This window comes from Choloepus didactylus, chromosome 3 (genome assembly GCF_015220235.1).
Source record: "Choloepus didactylus isolate mChoDid1 chromosome 3, mChoDid1.pri, whole genome shotgun sequence".
NCBI classification, from domain to species: domain Eukaryota; kingdom Metazoa; phylum Chordata; class Mammalia; order Pilosa; family Megalonychidae; genus Choloepus; species Choloepus didactylus.
Genome location: NC_051309.1, coordinates 102,681,667 through 102,702,452, shown reverse-complemented (window position 1 = coordinate 102,702,452; position 20,786 = coordinate 102,681,667). Strand labels below are relative to the sequence as shown.

Here is a 20,786-nt window from a genome sequence, read left to right as displayed (position 1 = left end):
ATTTTTGCCTTTAAAAAGTTCTCCACAGTATGTGTGTTGGTGATATTTTCATTTTTATCACTCATCCAATTCTGAAGGATCCAAAATATTTCACCAAATCTTCTTCATGCCTCCTGCATCACTGAACAGTAAAATGGTTATGATGTTGGGAGGAAATGATTTGGCTCTAAATCAACAGAGTAAGCCCTACTATTAAGAAATAAATGCCGCAAACCTTCTTCATAAAAAACGTTTCACACTGGATTCGAGTCCTCAAAGAAAGCATTCCCCAAACTGTTGCATTTTACATCAATCTTAAACAGCAGTCAGGGAGAATTATCACACAGACAAACTTCTCCTGAGAAAGTCAGGGGCTAAAGTATTTCCTAGTTGCCAAAAAGGCGAGAGATGCCCACAAGATATCATGGCAATGTCTGTGTTCCCAAGATCAGTCTAGGAGATGAGAACAGCCTGGAAGATCAAATATTAACTCACTAAGAACAAATCCCTGCAAAACCTACCACTTCTGTTTCACTGCTGAATAAGTTACTTGGAAAAGACGGGAAAATATGCCTTCTATTTCCAGATGTACAATATTTTTTTTCCTTATCTCTCAGAACATTTGTTTCCCTAAACAAGAGATATAAACATGCAGGTTTCTATAAAGGTACCTCTATAAAGTCTCTTGACTGATGAACGCAGTTACCTTCTCATTATCATGCAACCATAAACAAGAGACATACCAATTAAATTTGAAAACAATAAAATATAAATATTAAATTAAGAAAATAAGTATGCTTATTTAAAATATAGAGTTCTACATCTATGATTTCCAATATGATCCAAATTCAGAATTCAATTATTTTAATAGTTTTGAATTTTTAATTAAAAGTAATTAATGAGATAAATTTTTGTATTGTTTTGTTGTTTTTGATATAAGAACCTAAGACAGTGATTGTGAAATATACAGAATAATCCAAATACACTTAACATATTCTTAAAACTGTCTCCCCAATTGCTATGTCTTTCTGTCATAAATTTGGGTGGGACCCAGTGGAGTCAGGATGGGGAAAGACGGTAAGCCTATAATGACTACTTAATAAGTTACGTTGCATGACAAAATAATTGTATCATATTTTTCGAATAGAAAATAAAATCAAAACTTTGTTTATCCACTATGACCAGAAAACACAGAGGCATTTTAAACTGCCTGGATTCAGAAAAACAAGTCACAAATTGTGGACCACAAATAGAATACAGGAATAGAATAACAACTCAAGAATGCAGTGCATGTGCCCTATACCACAGAATTTGAAGAAATGGTTCTTCTGCAGTGTCTACTAGATATAGTAATGTGTATTGTTTTTTTTTTTTTAAACAGACTAAGCTAGTTTTTACAGGTTCTTTACTTAGTTATTATGCTACAACCTTCCAGGAGTATACATTGTGATAAAAACAAATTAAAAAGGGGATTAAAAAAGAAAAAGCAAGTAGATGACTTTCTTAAAGGCTGTTTCAGGTCAGAGTAAGAAACTCAATTTTGGTCCCAGGTAGTTAGCTTCAAAATACACGAAAAGGTCTTGAAGAATGTAACCACTAAAAATTTTTATTTGGTCTTTATTTTATAAACCAAAATAATGGTCTCTGTCTTCTACTTCTTACAAATGTGCAAAATATCTGACCCTCTGCTGTATCCATAGAGCTATTCCTAAAATGCAAATTAATTGAATGAATTTGAATGGATTTAAAATAAGCTATTCTTAGTTTCAGTTTCCTTAAATACCCAAGCTTCTTTTAAATAAACACAAAGTTTCTTTTAATTAAATCTGAACTATCTTGGGTCCTGGAATTATAATTCTCACAATCTGTTCCAGCCAAGAAAGTGAGAATTTTAATTTCACTGCCAGAAATATCATTTAGATCTCATACATGAAAACAGAATCCATTCTATATTGATAGAAACTCAGACAGTGTAGCCACTAATACCACTGGGCTCCAATGAGCGGCAAATGCAAGGTAAGATTGTGAGATCATTAACGTCTTACAAGTTTGTTGCAAAGCGTCAATGTGAGATTAAACAGCAAGGATTAAATTCAAATAACAAGTCAAAGATTTCACCCAGAGCAAAGGTGCACTCACCAATTAAGAGAGATCACTGATCAGATGGCCTGATTTTGTTTTAGTTTCTATAAATTTCCTTGGGCAGTATCTTTCCCATCTCTATTCCCTATTGGCCCAGAGAACTATATATAGTAATCTTTTCCAAGTGTTTCCCCTTGGGAAATCAAATTGTTTAACAAATTTCTAGGTTGAAGACCAGTTCAAGATGCTCGACTCTCCTCTACTATATAAGGTAATAAAAATAACCAGAGGTATGAGGCTATTGGCAAAAACCTAAGCTTCAAAATACATGAGAAATGTGTTGGTGAAGAACACAACCACTAAAAATTTTATATTACTAAACTATACATATATACCAAAAATCTTTCTTGAGAAGTTTAGACATTTTTCATTACTTTCATCCTGGATGTTTTACAAAAGAACCTATTCGTTTCCGGTGACTAAAGGAAAAAAAAAACGTACTTCAACATGTTTTCAATAAAAGAAGATGGCTGTGAAAGCAAAATACAGAGTTTGAGGCTAGCCAGGACAAGCTAACTGTAAATTCTTTGTACTCTAGAGGTATTTAGGCACTTCATCTTAAGACAAATGCCTTTTTCGTTCTTTTAAAATATGTTTTTTAAAAAATGAACCAAGGAGATATTTTTTCTTTTCTCTTTTTCAACCTTTTTTTTCCCTTAATCATCCAGGATAGAAATGATGACTGTTAGGAACTCCTTTCCTCATACAGAACCCAGAGTGCCATAAGTGATTTTCCATTTTTGAGTTTTGTAAGCCACTAGCCTACCTCAGGGCCACCACTCTTTTTAAGCATTGGATAGACCTCGACAGTACTCTTAGCCCAGCTCTAGGACTTAACATTCAACTGACTATTGGGCTACCGCTCTTTGATGTCTTTGATGCTTAGTTGTCTTACCAACACATAAAACATAGCATATTGAACTCTGAACTTCTCCTTCTCCCCTCCTGTAGCCTCTCCACCCTACTTCTTTCTTTTCTAAATCTGTTCCTTCAGTATTCTCTCTGATGAACATAACCACCATCCACCTAGCTGCCAAGGACAGAAACCTAGGAGTGTTCCTAGATGTTTTCCTTTGTCATATCCATTACGTCCAATCCATCAACACTATCATTTTCATCTTCTAAACTTTTCTGTAATCCTTCCTCACTTCTCCATTGACGTTAAAATATCAACATCAGGCCCTCATCATTTCTTACCTGGTTGACTGCAACAGCCTCCTAATTTCTGTACCCCGGGCCAACGTTCCTTAAGCATATACTAAAGCCAGAGTTGGTTTTCTAAAATATGCATCAATTCATTTATTTAACACAAAAATTACTTTTTGAGCACCCACAAGGTGCCAGGCTCTATTCTAGGGCACAAGGTTACATCAGTTAAAAAAAAACAAGAACAGACAAATTCTATGCCCTCCTGGAGCTTACATTCATCGCAAGAAAGGGACAGTTAACAAAATAAATATGAAAATACATAAATTGTGATAAGTGCTATGAAGGTATAAAGCAGGGAGTCGGTCAGGATATATTGGGAGTGGTTGTGATTTTAAAGAGGATGGTCGGAATTTCCTCATTGACAAGGTGACTTTTGAACAGGGAATGATGAAAAAAACTGGAAAAGTATTCTAGACTGAAAAAAAAAAAAAAAAAGCAAGCAAGAGCCCTTTAGGTGAAAGCATACCTGGTATGTTCCAGGAGCAAAGGGATACCAGTCTGTCCAGCAAGGGGGGGGGAAGTAATCAGAAGTGAGGTCAGAAAAGAAATGGGGAACAGGAACAGATCTAGAGAGCCTTTTTAGAAAGTGCAAGGAGGTGGCTTTTACTCTACATGAAATAGTGAGATTGTGAGACAAATGCACAATCTTAGGTTGTAAAAGGACTACTCTGGTTTCTATGCAGGGAAATAGACTTTAGAGAGTAAAACAAAAGCAGAAAGACAGTTATGAGTTTATTACAATAATTAAGGCAAGCATTGGTTGTAGTTTGGACAGGGGTGGTATTGGCAGAAGTGATGAGAAGTTATCAGATTCAAGATACATTTTGAAGATACTGTCATAGCTTTGCTTTCCCAGGAATGTAAAGCCCAAGGCAACTGCTTGCATGGAGGTAACTTACTTAATGTCATCTCAGGAAGCAGTAGTGTATGACTGCAGGTGTGAAATAGGAAAGGAAAAAACGGCAATTTGAGGATGCGTTTTCTGTTCAGTCAATACTACAGGTATTATAAAATGAGTCTCTGGACTCATGGGGGTGGGGAGGGAAGGTGACTATCCCTAAACTCCCGTCTCCCATTCGTCAAGGCTGGCCCCATGGGCAATTATCTCCTGCTTACTTCCACTTCCTGCTAGAGTTCCACGGGTTGCACCAAAGAAGCTGCAAGGCAGAAGGCCTGAGGTGTAGACAGAGGTCAGATAGTGTCCAACTGTACTTTCACAGAGCTGGCCAATGCCTTCATGGAACTGGTTTCTGCAGCCATAGCTGCAATAAGATCCAAGAAGATTCTGAAATGGTATACACAGGGTGTCCAATGCAGATAGTATTGAAATAATTTTCTAAGGGACTAGATGTACTATGTGACAAATAAAGAGTTGCTAAGAATGATGTCTAGGGTTCCGGCTTAATCACACAGAAAGATGAAATTGCCATGAACTGAAAGGTGAAGACTGTGGGAATAGGATCATGTCACTTCCCCCCTTAAAGGCCAGTCATGGCGCCATGCAGCCCATAGGAAAAAGTATAAGCTTCTTAGCCTGGGTCCATATGAACTTTCACCTTCTGTTCCTCACTTAAAACCTCAAGATACACTCATCACCTTTTCCGGTTTGCTAATGCTGCCTTTTTGCAAAACACCAGAAATGGATCAGCTTTTACAAAGGGAGTTTATTTGGTTATACAGTTACAGTCTGAAGGCCAAAAAGTGTCCAAGGTAAGGCATTAACAATGGGGTACCTTCACTGCAGGATGGCCAATGGCGTCTGGAAAACCTCTGTTAGCTGGGAAGGCACGCGGCTGGCTTCTGCTTGCTCCCAGGTTGTGTTTCAAAATGGCATTCTCCAAAATGTCTGCATCAGCTTCAAATGGCCATCTTCAAAATGCCTCTATAAGTTGTACCTACTCTCTCAGCTCCTGTGCATTCTTCAAAGTGCCCCTCTTGGCTGTAGCAAGTTCACTCCTTCTGCCTGAGCTTATATAGTGCCCCAGTAAACTAATCAAGGCCCACGCTGAATGGATGGGTCACGCCTCCATGGAAATTATCCAATCAGAGTTATCACCTACAGTTGGGTGGGGCACATCTCCATGGAAACACTCAATCAAAGAATTACAATCTAATCAACACTAATACATCTGCCGCCCCCCCCCCCCCAGATTGCATCAAAGAACATGGCTTTTTCTGGGGGACAGACATAACGTATACAAACTGGTACATCACCTTTTTTCTCCAACTCTGCAACCACCCTGAGCTCCTTGCAGTTTTCAGATTGGGCCATGCTCTCTTTAGTTCTTTCTGTGCTTTTTCTCACTTTGGCCCCTCTGTTTGGAACTTGTTTACTTCCTTTCTTTGCCTAGATAACTCGTTCTCAATTTAGTTGATACTTCCATTTAGATCAGATACACATATATACATTTACAAAGTATTGTTTGTATTTGTCTGCCCCCCATCCAGAATGCAACCTCCATCTGAGAATACTTTCTTTGAATTCATAGGCATACCACACATTGGACAATACAAGCATGCAATAAAGTTTTGGTAAATGAAGGAATAAATAAACGATTTTTCTAAGTTATTATATTTATTTTAAAAATGCAATCATTATGGACTAAACCAACTTTCTACATGAAATATTTCAATATTTCAGCTACTCTTCTGAAACAGTAAAGTTATGTTCAAAGTCAAGGAGAATTTAGTAGCATGGTAAAAACTGAAATTCAAGTCTTCTGATTCCCATCCGAAAAGACTGCCTGCCATTTACCAGTCAGTTTACTTTTGGACAAGATCTAAGTCTAATATGCTTAGGATATTTTATATGATCAGATAGTTTGAAGAGTAAAAATGCCTGTTGTGATTTAATACAAACTTTCCATTTAAACATAGAAATAAGACCATCTGAGAATAAAATAAAATTGTTCTGTGACCAAAACAACTTTTTAGGAGAGGGGTAACATAATCTGATTTTGCACAATCATCCCACTTCAGACTTACAGGTAAAAGATCTTTTCAACATGTTGTCTATTTTCTACAGGACTAAGCAATGTATTGAGTTAATGCTGCTCATGTAGGCCAGAAACTAGCAAAGTTCGCATAGTGCCTTCTTGGCATTAGTCCATTTTCATTCTGATGGAAAATGTGAGTGCATTAGTTTTAGAATCAATATAGGTTTCTTTTGGGTAAGTTTTTTTGGCAGACTAGGTTTTCTGACCCTAGTCCTTTTCATCTGGAACAAATATGTTATTTCAGAAGATGCCAACACATCATGTGTTACTGATACATAACAAGATTAAGAAGAAAAATGAAAACATTTAAAATGTAAAACATACTTGGGAAAAAATTACACAGTAAAATCACTTGGGGAACGCTCTTAATCATTTTTTAAAATTATTTGGATAATATCTTCAGGATTTAAGAGTCTACCTAGGTCATATAAAATCTGAACATCACTTTAAGTTTCAGGAATAAAATGACATACAAAGAAAGGCATCATTCTAAAATTTATAATAAATAAAAATCACAAGTTAAAACTTCCAAAGTTCTATTACCTCATTAAACAATTTTCATTTAATTAAAAGAAAATACAAAACAATACACCTTTCTGAAATTTACAGATTATATTCAATTGCTAGCTATTGTGGCACTATCATACTTTCCTAGAAAAATAACGCAGAAGACTGTACTGCCTAAAACAACAGAATTTTTGGACTGCCTAAAACAGTCCAAAATTCTGCTCACAAATGTTCCATGAATCTTCACGGCCTGTGGGACAAAGTTCCAACTTATTCACCTGGTATTCAAAATGCAACATAATTTAGTCCTGGGTTCTCAAAATTTAGTATGCTTCAGAATCACCTGGAGGGCTTGTTAACACATAAATTGCTGGGCCCAACCACAGGTTTTTGATTCACTAGGAATGGGATGGGATCCAATAATTTGCATTCTAACTGGCTCCCAGGTAATGCAGATTAGGGACCACAGTTTGGTCTAGTCACAATCTAACTTTTGTGCATCAATTCCCACTAGTCCCCTAAATAAACTTCTGGCTTCATGCATTTTCTCACTCTTGTGATTTTGCTAAAGCTAATTCCAATTCACTCTTCTGTTTATAGACTCTAGAAACACAAGAAAGAAATTTTACTTAACCTATACTCTGCAGGCAACTGTATTTCCAATGGTATTTTAACACTGCCTTCATAGTCCAACTTATTCTGATTCAGTCTTAGCACTTTTTGTTGTTAATACTCTGATGTGCAAACCTCAAGGCCTCTACGTCGTTTTCCCTCCCCAACAACGGCCATGGCCCTGAGTGGGAGAAGTATGAAACAATATTCTGGGAAAATATGTTTTTGTTATGACTACGAGCTCCTCCTATCTGAGAAGGGCTAATCAGTGATGGCAATTTCTCAACCACTTTCCCCCATGACAGGAAAGGCATTTTTGCTATTAACAGGTAGAAAAATAAAGAGCACCTCTGATTCAGGAATGAGCCTTCTTGGGCTAAGGGCATGCTCTTTGTCCCCAGCAGAATCATTTAATCTGTATAAGGAGAGTCCATGATAAAGGTTCTTCAGCAAATGTACAGATCCCCAAAAGGCCCAAACCCAGAACTATGAACAGCAGCTGTCCTGAAAAGACAGCATGTCCCCTTATTGGAGCAAACAATATTGCAGGCGGTCTACTCTGCTAAGTTTTTAGCAAGAGAAAAATGATCTGATTTGAACCAGGACTAACAGTAACACTAAGTCACACAGAATTTTTCCCATAAACCAAACAATAAAATGACAAATGAAACTGCCTTGCTAAAATTCAGATTGTGAAGTTAAATATTATAATTGGTATCAGAAAAAGCAAACAACAGTTAATGTAGGAGACCTAAGTCAATATTTATTTCTAGAGAATATTTTCTGAAACCAAGTTCTTCAATTATTAGGAGAAAAGAAAAACCCTGCTAGCAGTATTGGAATGGGTAGGTTACATCACTTCATTTCTGGTTTTTATTACATAAAATTCTTCATAACACTCCCCCCCAAAAAAAAGGATAGAGGATAATGGGATCCCACAACTGACTTTCATAAAATCCTAAGAGATTTAAAATTTTTAAAGAATAAAATATTATAGAATAAGTACCACCCTCCTTCTCCTTCTTCCCATTTTAGTAAATTTGCTATTTATCTCTTCTATGAACATTTTAACCATTTTATTAAGATATAATTCTCTTAGCAGATAATTCACCCATTTAAAGTGCATTGACTTGATAAGCCCTTGATTTGGGCTTGATTTGGACTTCTCGCCTCAAAACCATGGGCCAATAAATTCTTATTATTTAAGCCAACCCATTACATGGTATTTGCTTGAGTAGCCAAGGAAACTAAAACAAGTAGCTTTGGAAAATAGTCTGGCAATTCCTCGAAAGGTTAAACTAGTTACAGCATGACCGAACAATTCCATTCCTAGGTATGTGACCAAGAGAGATGAAAACATATGTCCACTTAGGACCTCATAAACAAATGTTCACAACAGAATTAGCCATGACAGCCTCAAAGTGGAAACAACCAAAATATCCATCAACAGAAGAATGGATAAACTAAATGCGGTATATCCAAAAATGAAATAGTACCTGGCAATAAAAAGGAATGAAATACTGATACATGCTACAATATAGATGGACCTTGAAGACATTATGCTAAATGAAAGAAGCCAGTCACAAAAGACCATATATTGTATGAGAAGAATAGGCAAATCTCTACAGAGAGAAAGTAGATTAGTAGCTTCAGGTTACCTAGGGCTGGGAATAGGGACTAACTGCTAATGGGTACAAGGTTTCTTTTTGGGGAATTGAAAAGGTTCTAAAATTAGCTTGTAGTGATGTTGCACAACTCTGCAGGTACTAAAAAGCACTGGGTTGGCATAAATAATGGAAATCCATTGGCCTATGGTTTTGAGGTTAGAAGTCCAAATCAAACTCAAATCAAGGCCTCATCAAGTCAACGCTTTTTTCCTGAAAACTGGAATTCTGGGGCTGGCTGCCAGTGATCCTTGATCCTTGGATCCTTTGTCACATGGCAATGTACATGGCGGCCTCTCCTGGCCTCTCCCTTCTCTTCCAGGTTTCGTTCACATTCAGCTTCCAGCTGCTCCCTCTGTAGCTCTCTCTGTCTGAATTTCGTCCCGCTTATAAAGGAATCCAGTAATAGGATTAAGACCCATCCATACTGAGTTGGGCCACACCTTAAGTGAAGTAACTTCATCAAAAGGTTCTACTTACAATAGGTCCACACACCACAGGAATGGATTAAGTTCAGGACCATGTTTTTCTAGGGTACAAAGCTCCAAACCACATCACTGTACCAGTTTACGTTCCCAGCGGCAGTGTATGAGGCTTCACATTGCCCCACAGCACTTGTTATTCATCTGTCTTTTTGGTTACAGCCATCCTATTAATTAAGTATGACATGGTATCTCACTGTGGTTTTGATTTTAATTTTCCTGATAACTAATGATGTTATTTGAAGCTCTTAGAACAATGCTTTGAACATTAGCTATTATTATTATCTTCTTATAAACATCTCCAAGTTTTGATTTTTAAAGTTACCTTTCTGATCTACTTGGAGCTGATTCTTATATATGGTATGAGGTGATCTATGCACATTATAGTTTTCCATGTGAACAACCAGCTGTCCCAGCTTTATCTATTAAATAGTCCACCTTTGCCAAGTGATCTCTAAAGTTCCTTTTAACATGTATTATTGCCTTATGTACATGGCCCTCTTTATGTTCCATCAGCCTATGTCTACTCTAGGCAAAAATCACACTACTGCAATTACTGAAGCTATAAAACTAAACCTTAAATTTTTGTATTTGGAAGGACAGTCCCCCGACCTTACTCTATATTTAATTAAATTATCTCTAAATGCAGGTGTTCACATATTAAAGATAAAAAGAATTCTGACATTTTTATCCTTGGATTTGTGAGTTATAAAATCACAAATGTAACACATCAATTATTGTCTATTGTCTACTGGATGTTAATATTTAATGCAATAATTAAAATGTCATTCTTTTTTACCCTTGACTCTTGATTACTTTCTATATATTTAGGGTATTGATCCATTGAAAGCCACAGTAATGATAAACAAAGCACCTAGACGAAGAAATAAAAACATCATAGAACTTTTGGGGGTAATTTTGTTAAGGGATCTTGTAAGTACAAATAGGTGACTCAATATCCTCAGCAGATCTTTGAAACCCATTAAGTTAAGAATACAAGAATCAAAGCTAAAGTCACAGAACAAAAGAGCATTTACATTCAGCTTGCAAAACCAAGGTCTGGATTCACCACCATTACCAAAGAAAAAAAGTATCAATGAAAACTTAGAAAAATGAGGATTAAAAATACATTAATTTTACCTGCGAAAGGCAGTTCATCAATTATTCTAAAACATTCTACAGCAACTGCCCAAAATGTTAAAATCCAATGTGTACATCTAGAGGGTCCCAGTACAAGTAATATCCTCCAATCGAAAGGAACAATAACCATGTAATTTTAGCATTAAGAAATAAATCTGTAGAGGTGTTAGCATTCACTCTCAAGCTATAACGCTACAGATCACATTTCTTGTTTGTAGTCCTAGCCACTCAGGATACTTTGCAAGTAATCTCTTTAGCTTTACATTTGAAGGAAATCGTAGAGAGAGAGAAAAAAAGGAAGGATGCCACATTCTTCAATGCTGGATTCAAAAATTTTCCCTAGAAAATAACTCATATATTTTCCTCAACTTCATCCCCTTCTCATATGAGAAGCTAAGGTATTTTGACTTAGAACAAATCTGTGCATAAACTACATTCCCAGGAGCATTGAATTAGGACAGCCTACACCTGGTTAAATAGAGTACTTTTTGCAAAGTAGAATGTATTAGAATAGGAAAATGGGAGCAGAAGTTATCAGCTCTAAGTCTTACTCATAAAACGGAATATTTATTCTTGGTGGTGGTGTTTTTGATGTTGTTTAAATCTCTCTCAAACAAAAGGTTCACATGGCAAAGACCCTGTTTTGGATTTCTAAACAGCCAGGCTACCTAAAGTCAAATTTAAATCTAATTCCTAAAAAGAACTAGAACTAAAACTCTGAAATCCTAAATTCTAGTTCTGGCTCTAGGACTAAAAAGAGTTTAGACAAGTCACCAAACAACTCTGTGTCTCATTAAATTAAGCAGGGTTTTTTTTTTTTTTTTTTTTTTTTTTTCCAAATGGGATTGTAGGCACCTCTGGTATGTATTTCTACAGATTGAGCAGATGTTTGTTTACATAATGGCACTTTATTTTCTATTAAAGGAAACCTTCAGCTCCATCATCCCACACACAAACTATTTCCTTTCTTACTTGAAAGGAAATTCCTTTTCAAGGTTCACAGTACATTAGAGACAGCTGCATTGCTGAGCTGCCTTCGGAAATTTTAAAAAGCTGCAGATGTAGCCCATGCATGACATGGATCACAGAACAAGACAATCCCAAATATTTAGATTGCCCCTTCTCTCGCCTTCTTTTATATTTTCTGAAATGTAACCTGTATTAAGCATTGTGTGTGTGTGTCTTATTTTAAATTGAGTCCCTGAAGGAGCACAGGAGCTCTCTAAAAGTAACTATCTCAAGTGCTAATTTTCAAATCATGATAAGGTAAAAAGTACATTTCCAGTTAATGACGTCTTAACAATAGACAGTCACTAAACTATTACTCTCCCCAAATGACACTCCTCAAGTACATCACATATTCTCTGGGTATGCTTCATTATTGCCCTGGAACTCAGCAGTCTGTGCAAAACACAATTCGGAACTCAAAACTAGTAAAACAAGAATCCTAAATTAAAGCAGTAAAAATTCTGGCACAGAACTTTTCCAGCAGCAGACAGGAGAATTATGACTTGGTTTATTTCCAGAATAGTCCCCAAAACTTCCTAAATAGCCACAAAGACATAAACTATTTTCAGTGGGAATAGCAGGTTTAATCTAATGAGGAGTGGCTGGAGGGCTCAGGAGTAGCCAAACAATATGATGCTTTCTGAAGGTACTTCATAGAGCTACACTGAAAATATTTCCAGGAGCCTAACAGGTGTCTAATGAATATTTGGAGACTGAAATTATTTAATTAAATAAATTTGAGAAAAAGTCAGAAAATCTGCAGTTCTCATTTCTGTCACTCTTCCAGAAATCCTTCAGTTCAAACTTGGAATGTTCCAAGTAAATTAAGAATTACTAACCCTTCTCTAATCATAAGGTACAATATTTAAAACATTTAAAATAGTGGTATGCACTGTTTTATTTAACCATGTTAAATGGTCATACTAATATATAAGATTACATAAAAGAACGTCTAAACTGCGTATGTGGATAAATTACTTTTGAAACAAGTTCTAAAAACTCCCTTTACATATATGTTAATAAAAAACTTATTCTCTTGGTCAGAAAAGAGGAGTTAGGTTTTCATCTGTAAGTAAAGAAAAGAATAAACTGAAATTTATTAGCTTAAATCTGGAGTGCATGAAATCCCTTGGGAGATCTTATTAAAATTGCAGCTTTCTGGGCTCAAATCCCAAATATTTAGTTTAGTGATATGGAGTGAGGTCCTGTAATGTGCATCTAAAAAACGACCTCTGGTGATTATGATTTAAGACATACATAGGCCATGCTGTGAGGAAAGCTGCAGACACCTGTTTCTCTAATAGGTAACCATTGATCACACATTGCTCACGAGCTGATTATGATTCATCAGCTGTTGCAGCAAGCTCCCACCAGTGCTCACTGCAGCATCTGCATAAAATCCTCAAGTCCCTTCGATTAGGCCAGAAAGAGGCTAAAAAATCACCTGATCCTGAACTCAGGTCTCTTCTGCCTTACTACACAAAGTTGCCCCATCCCTACTCCAACACAAACCACAATGGCCAACTGATGTATTATTGTTGGCAAGCACCAAAATTTGCTCAAAACCTTTACAAATGAAACCCAGCTGCTTAAGCTCACTACCAGATGTCTTCTACAATGTGTGGCTTTGATAGATTAAATTGAGCATAAGAAAGAGGTGTAATATATGAAAATCAAATTTGCAAGATGTTTGTCATTAAGTCTGTTTCACTAAAAAGAGAAAATTACATTTTCACTGTAAGAGGTTAAGTAGGGCAGATTAAAAATATTCATAAAAGCTACTAAAATGCTTATGTTATGAATAAGTTGTTTAGTGTACATTCATAAAATGCAGGCCAGAAACAATCTCCAGAAATGCCCCCACTAAAAGACTGTCATGCGTCTGTGAAATCACATTATTTAATATCAGGCTCTATCTCCTTTATAGCCACCCCCCAATTTGCACACTTTTTCATTAGGGCCTAGGAAATTAAGTAGGAAATATTTAGTGATATTGTATGAGTTCAATAAACTGTAGCAATCCTACAAAAGCATATGTATAAGAAACGTGTGTATATGTATAATATGTATAAAATAATGTGTGAAGTAAAAAAGGCAATTTGTTTAGCAACCTCAATTAAATGGTATCTGCCCTTCTTCTGTTACCATGTCATAATGGAACTCTATTTTTTATTTGTTTTCCAGTCACTGTACAGTTCTCAATAGCTTCAGTTGATTTCAGAGGCTAAGTTACACTCAGAGAGCCACTCAAATATTCCTCCAAATAGTTGCCCCAGATTCCTTCACTCAAATGAGCTAACGGTTCATGAGTAACTACAGCATATTACTCTTACAACATGAACCTGTTTTTTCAAAGTAGAAACATAAAAAGACTGTTGCTTTGAAATCAACATTCAGTTGAACATATTAACTCTAACTAAGACATTCAGTGAAGATCTGGCTCCTTATAAAAATGCATAATTATTAAAATTATACAATTACAATTGGCAGGTTTTTAATATATTTTTGGATTTGAAAAAAGTATTGCCTTAGTTTTCTTTTAGAGAGAAACCAAAATAAAGCTAACTCTTTAGCAAAGACTTAGTTTGAAAATGAGTATTTCTACAAACATAGCAACAGAAAGATATTTTCATGTAGAGTTTGCGAAACAAAACTGATCTTGGGTTTTCTGAAGATGTAGGCTATTGGCCTTATCATACCTTGTATGTAAAGAAAAACAGTGATGCCAGAAAAGAATTAAGATGCTTCATTATATTATAAAGTTGTCTCACACTTGGCTGATCTCTTATCAATGTAGTTCCAACGTTACCAAATTTACACAATTTATACAAAAGTGCTGTAAGTCACCATTTCCTTATGTGTAAAACTCCTATTAAAACTGTGATGATACCAAGATGAATATGGGGCATTACTTACCAGAGGATACTGTAAGGTAGAAAAAAACTATGAATGAAAATCAGTTTTCAGCATGTACTCATAAGGTCTTTAAAAGTGAATTTGATATGTACATCAATTTTCCAGGGAACTCCAGAAGGGATCAGAAGCATAGTTACAGACACTAATCACCCAGAATCTGACCAAATGAAAGATGTATACCACTAGTCTCAAACTCATTAACTGTTCAGAGATCAAAAGCACAAAATTTATGAGCTGTACTCTATGAGACACAAGGCTTACTACTATTTTATTAAAATAATGAAAATTATATGTAACAACTTGCCAGTACTGTAGTCTGTTAGTTTTTTACACTATTTGTTTCATATTTATTTCTGCCAACACCTTGAAATCTTGAATTTATATAGCATCTTTTTTTTTTTTTTTTTTTTTTTTAAGACAAAGAAGCCTTTATTTCCTCATTTAACAAATAAAGCTGGTTGGGTTGGCTGTTTTTTGGTGACTAGTCAAAGAGGCCAAATCCCATATCCTCATTCAACTCCTCAACTCCTTCAACTCTTCCTTTGCTTCAAGCTTGACTTGCAGCCAAAGGGGCAGAAGCCACAAATGCAGATGGATCAGCAAGAAGGCCTTGATGTTTTCAGCAAGTGGCAAGGTGTAATCAGTCTCCACAGACAAAGCCAGAACTTAAGTGTACCAAACGACAACAGAATGGGGTACTGATCTAGGTGATGCCTACAACCCACAAGGAGTTCTTCTTGGATCTCAGATGAGTGTTCCGAGCAGGCTCAGTGACTCTGCAAGGGGCAGTGGTTCCAGCACTTGTGGCAGTTGGCACCTCGCTGGCCAGCAGCATGGCCCTGATCTCACTGAAGTCCTTCCTGAAGAACACAAAGCCCACATTCCCCCAGAACTGAAGCTACAGTTTCTCCAGATGTCCTCAGATGGCTTCGCCATCATGGTGTTCGTTCCCATCGGCCCGGCCCCACAGCCTTCCCACAGAAGGGCAGATGGATCTGCTGAAACTGCTTGGAACTCACATTGTCTGCTCCCACAATGAAGCATTTTGGATATTCATCCAAAAGCTGGATGATCTTAAAGGAGTAACTGAACTTCCACGTCATCCTGTCTTCCCTGGGCATCACAGTGGTGCATCAGGGATTGCCACACAGGGTTTAAAGATGACATCACTCTCACAAGAATCTATAGCATCTTTTTTAAGGAGGAAAAATAATTGCATACCCCTTCATTTACTGCTAAAATAATTCTGTAGAAACTAAAGGTGTACATTATCATTATTTTTGGTAGTAACAATTATTGGATACCAAAATTCAAGTAGAAACTAGTAAAGTTTTTTTTCAAATCATTTTTCTAAACAAATAGCTAATAAATCAGCTTCTTAGTAGCTGATAGCAATTTATTATAAACAATTTATTATAAACAAAGGAATACTGGAAGCATCCATATTGTTGTTATAAATGACAATAGGAGTCATATTTGATGTTTTTGATTGCCAACATGGTCAAAAACTCTTCCAGAAAGACTAGCCTGTCTCTGAGTGCCAGAGGCCATGTTGGTATTGGGTGACTACACATTCAGACCAGCTGGTTCCATTCTAAGGGTCAGCAATCAATCAAACTCTCTCTCCCCAAAATTAAAAGTAAGGGACAATGAAACCCTTAGCAGGTAATCTGGAAAACTAAGCAAAAAGTTCTAGAGCAACAGGGGCTGCAGTCACTATTTTGGGTCATGTGAAAGATAATAAGTATGTTCAGGAGTTAGACACCTCAGTATGCCAAGCACTGTGCTATGCACTGGGGATAAAGCAATAAACAAAATGGAAATATTCTCCCTCCTCAGGATGCTTAGTCTCCATCAGAAGAGTCACAAGTACAATCATGATTTCTACTATAAAGGAAAAACAAAACTTACAATGAAAGATTACATCAAGGGGACCTCATTTAATTTAGACTAAGGAAGACTTAACTTACTTAAGACTTGACTTTACTGTCTTTCCAGACAGTAAAAGGTCTACGTGGCTGAAGCTTGGTGAGTAGTGACATGAGTTGCAAAAGGAGTAAGGGGCTAGATGATACCAAGCTTTGCAGGTCACATAAATGCAAAGAGCATCTTTAAACATAATGAAGAGAAGAGAACATATACACAGAGGCAAGAATTGGGGAATGACCATGAAATCTGTAGAGAGAAGCAGGCAAGAAGTTGCTCAGGTACTCGTGGCCTGCTCACATGATGCTGTGTTCTACTTCAGTTTTTCTTTATGTTTCCACTAAACTTCTCTCTCTCCTTAAGTTTCTTTTCTTTATAACCAAAATGCCAATACTAATAATATGATTTTATGTGAATAGTTAACTAATTATTGAAGGGATGAGATACAGTATTGAGCGAAGGAATCAATTACTCCTAAAGCCATATGGTAGAGCCTAGAGTTAAGAATTAAGTTATTTTGAGCGCACAGGCACAAAATCATCCTTATTTAACAGTAACATTTCCAAACCTACAACTACCTATTAAGAAGGACAAGGTAATTATTTTACAGGTGGGAAAAACTACAATAATCAAGACCAAAGAGTCCAAGTGGACCTAAAATGCAGCATTAGAAAGTCAGATAGAAAATTTAGCTGATTAAGGTAATATTCCTATAATTAATTTTCAATACTTCCTCTTATTTGAGGATTTTTTCCATTTCCTATATAAATTCTCAAAACATATATACATTTGAAAAATTAGAAAGTATTCATACATTTGTTCCTGGCAGTTCTGAGTCAACAAAAAATTTGTAAAATATTATTTCAGATCCAACTGGCTTACGGTAACAAAAACAGACGTTAATTTGGATTACTCTGATATTTCTAATACTATTATTCCTCCAGAAGCCTTCACATATTTGTAATTTAAAGATTACAATTATATATGCACAAATATTTATAGTCGTCACCACTTTTTAAAGAACATAAATTCTCATAAAAAGGTGAAGCCATATAATTTGAGTCTGTACACAACAGTTATGTGAATGTCTATTATTCCATCTAGTATGCAGAACTTAAGTTGAGAATTACAGTTCAGCCATATTCCTCCCAGGTAAATTACCACAGAGATCAAATTTCTTACATCTGTGATGCTCACCACAAGTTGCAGTTACTACCAATTAATAGCCTAAGATTAATTGTTGGAAATGCCACATAATAGCTGTAGTAGAACACTTTTTAAATACAGAACCACATTTAGGCATCTAACAGCTGTGTCGGTCTAACAGTTCAGATTTTCACTATTTTTTGCCATATGGTAACAGGGATCATTTTTCACTTAAAAAACATTATCAAAATTTGATGCCCTATACCAATATTACGATTCTAATTTTGGAACAACACATTCGCAGCCATGTTTACCATCCTCCTGTTACTAGACTTCCTGTTTGCCTTAATATTACTTAAAATATTTAATAACATAGATTTTTAATTTATTTTTAAATTAGCATCAAACCAGGTCAGAACTAAATATCACAACAGGAAGCCTATGCAGTACCACCTGCCAATGAAAAGGCAGGATGCACATTCTGAATTATATAAAACCACAGGGGCTGTGGAAACTGGCACCCATTTTTGTTCATTGGGTTTGGGGATTTTTCCTGTATTTGATGAACTGATTCCTATTCCCTAGCTCACCTCTTTTTTTCCTGTAACTGTTTTTATTGATGTAGAATCATCCCTAAAGACAAAAAGTTGGCTACCAACTTTGATTTTAATCTACTATAATAACCAATTACCATGATTTTATGAAGAGAAAGCTGTAGAAATTTTCATACGTACATTCAACAGAGAGCTAAATAAAAATCCCAGGCTTGTAAATGCCAGAACGTGAGGTCCTGTCTGTGTCAAAGGAGCACATTGTTGCCATCAGTGTGCTACAACAATAAAAAGGAAACCTTTGTTTTTAGGGCTGTCAATCTAACACCTTTGTAACATCACTAAATTCCTTTAGAAGAATCTAAGACAAGTGGTAATGACCAAAATGACGCTTTAATACTGTTTGACATTGGACTATATATTCATAACAATTACCGGTGATTTTCTATTGTGTTTTGGAAATAAAGGGGCAAGATAGTTTAAAAATTCAATCCTAAAAATAATCCATTTAAGACAAAAATTGAACATTGGAGATTTTCCACCATTACAGGACATATTTTCACTTTTAGGGAGGCAATTCCACATTTCAAGAACCTTAGCTTTAAAAAATGCATTTCTGAAGCAGTCGTAATGTGCCAGTACAAAAACACAAAGTTCAAAACCTCTACCAAGATGTACCCCTGCTTTCTTTTTTCTAGACTATGTCTCCTCAAGTAAAACATTTAAGATAAGATTTAGGCAGTGATAAGATTTAGGCTGATGGATCACCCTACAAACAGGCCACCCTCGCTTCTCAGTCTCAGGTACAAACAGTTCTCCTTTCCACTTATTGTGACTTTGCAGGGTTTTGTACCACTTAGGGAAGAATTGGATTATCATGCATATTCCCTTCCATATATAGATCTCCATGTATTTAATTAACAAAGTAATTTCATTAACCTCTAGCTCACACTCTCCAATGTATCAAGTTGTCATTTGCAACACATTTACTTTAAATAAAGATTTAAGGTCTGCGAACATTCATCTTAGCTTTGTCACTCACTTAGAGGTCATGACCACTGCATTTATCTGTGCTTCATATTTACCTTTTTTGTGATAATCATTCTCACTGAAGTAGATGCAGCATTAATGAGTGTAAAGCATGTTACAAGTTGTCAATAAATAGTTCACTTTTGATAGTCAAAGTTGCTTAAACTTGTTTAAAGTCAGTACCTGTCTACAGCATATTTTATCTTCATTGTGGCAAAACTGTAAATCTGTGAAACTTACTTTATAAAAGTGTACAGACAGAGAAATTCCTTTAAATAAAGGGTTAAAGTTCATTGGTGACAAAGCTGGGAATGTAAATTTAGATTCAGTAGGTTAATCCCACTAAGAGGAGCTTTCAGATTCTTCACAATCTGTCTCAATTTACATTTCCAGATTGGTTACCTCCTGTTCCTGCATAAATTAATTATTATTAATGATGATACTAATGTTAGTAAGCCCTCACACAATACTATGTGCCAGGCACTCTTCTAAGTGCTTTATGTGTATTTATTCCTTTAGTATGCAAACCAACCCTATGAGGCAAGAATTATTATTATCCCCATTTTACAGTTAAGACAATTGAGGCACTGAGAAGTTAGCTCATTCAAGTTCACACAGCTAATAAGTGGCAGAGGTAATATTCAAACTCAGGCATTCTTAGTAAAGTGTTCATATTCTTAACCACTAGGATATAGGATGAATGTGTAGAAACACATACACATCCACATTACACAAAAGAAAAAGAGCCTTGGACAAGGAGTTAAAAGGCTGACCTAGAGGTAGGCAAGAAATGTCTCTAGGCTTCAACCTACTCACCAGAAAAATTTGTACAATATTCTTACAATATTATTTTAAGTTATGTTCTTAGTCTAGTACTTGATGACTCAAATATTCCTTCTGTAGCATATGACTCTTTGCTTTTTATTTTTTTATTGAAGCAATCTAATACAAAATTCAGGTATTCACGTGTTTCAACGAAAATGCTAAAAGGAGAATGCAAAATTGACCTCAGGCAATTTAACAGTAGTAGGACAAATACAGGAATAAGAATTCCACCCCATGTATATCATGCTTCAAGGGTTCTGCAACATTCTTAAGAAGCAGTTTCCCTGAGGCCTTTCTACTCCATTCTAGAAGGCATCTGATTACAACAATTTTGGAAAATAAACTGAACCAGATAAATGTATTATCTATCTTCCCTTTGTATCAATATACAAAACTCCTTTGAGTTACACTTATCTATACCAGAAACTAAAAACATTTTTTCATGAAGCCAGGCCACAAAATTTAATTCTTTAATAGTGTCATGGAAACACTATTATGAAAACATTAACCTTGTAAGTCCTAATCAAAAAGTACATATATCAAAATACAATTGATAACATATAGTTTTCTGATAAAAAGTATAAACAGGTACTATAAAATGCATTCTCAGGTACATGAAGTTGAGCTATAAATGCATTTCAATTTCACATATAT

At 35.8% G+C, this 20,786-nt stretch overlaps 1 protein-coding gene and 1 pseudogene across 10 annotated transcripts in view; both read right to left on the bottom strand.

Moving 5' to 3' along the window:
* Positions 1-20,786, bottom strand: part of BMPR1B (bone morphogenetic protein receptor type 1B) — a 427,170-nt gene that overhangs the window by 86,913 nt on the left and 319,471 nt on the right. The window contains exon 2 of one of the 10 annotated variants that reach the window (XM_037830289.1): positions 18,462-18,556. The exons of the other annotated variants lie outside the window; for them this stretch is intronic. The gene's annotated coding sequence lies outside the window, so the exon portion shown is untranslated. The remainder of the gene's footprint in view (positions 1-18,461; positions 18,557-20,786) is intronic. 10 annotated transcript variants of the gene reach the window in all.
* LOC119529665 lies at positions 15,097-15,835 on the bottom strand (annotated as a pseudogene).